Below are 949 nucleotides of genomic sequence, written 5' to 3'. Positions count from 1 at the left end.
CAGTGGTTCACCTGTTCCACAACACTCTGTTGCTCCTCACACAGAATTTTCATGCACCCAGGCTTTCCACTGCTCAGTGACCTGACAAGGATGCACATCCACTTCCACAGAAAAGCATCTCCTTTAAGGACACACAAGTCTAAGCATGTAAAACTTTAGCAACTTGCTTCTAAACATTAATTATCTCTTTAGATAAATCTAAAGTTTTTATCATCCATACTGCATCCCAAATCAGAATCCTCCCTTCAAAAACAGACATCTGCTTGGTAAGTCTTGAACCAGCATTGGCTGATGATACATTTTGGAAATGGCAACAGGATCCAAAACATCAAGCATAGAGTGGAAACACTGATAAATTTCCTGATTTCTCCTTATAAAATGCTGCTTTGTTAGAAACTAAACACTTTCTGTCTAATCATAACAGCAGAAATACTTCCACGCTAAGATCTTGCCCTATTAAACTTGGTTTTATTGCATCCAATCTACTTTTGTGACCAGATATCTGTCAATCTCTGTATCAAAGCATCAGGGCTAACAGCTTGTTCAACCGAATGAGATTGGTTTCCAATGGCAAAGAAAACTAAACCAAAGGAATTAAAATGAAGCATTCTAGAATGATTTTTCAGTTATTTGTGTTTATCATAGAATGGTTTGAGTTGGAAGGGACCTTAAAGATCATCCAGTTCCAACCCCCCGATATGGTCAGGAGGTCAACTCATTTAAAAATTATAGTTTGCAATTAGCTATGTTGAAATGCAAACAAGCACATAAAAGTAACTTTCACTGGATTAGCCTTGGAAAACTGACTTCTTATAAAACAAATTACCTTCTACAGACTGTACAATATAAAAGAAACACAAGAAATTATAAAGACCACTCAAAACAATACCAAACATTCTAGTGCATATTTACTGGGCATATTATCTATAAAATAGTTTAACATTTCAAT

The sequence above is a fragment of the Chaetura pelagica genome, unplaced genomic scaffold (assembly GCF_000747805.2).
Source record: "Chaetura pelagica isolate M959 unplaced genomic scaffold, ChaPel_1.0 scaffold299, whole genome shotgun sequence".
Classification (NCBI taxonomy): Eukaryota; Metazoa; Chordata; class Aves; order Apodiformes; family Apodidae; genus Chaetura; species Chaetura pelagica.
The sequence above is the reverse complement of the archived record's forward strand: the minus strand, read 5'-3'. Positions refer to the sequence as shown.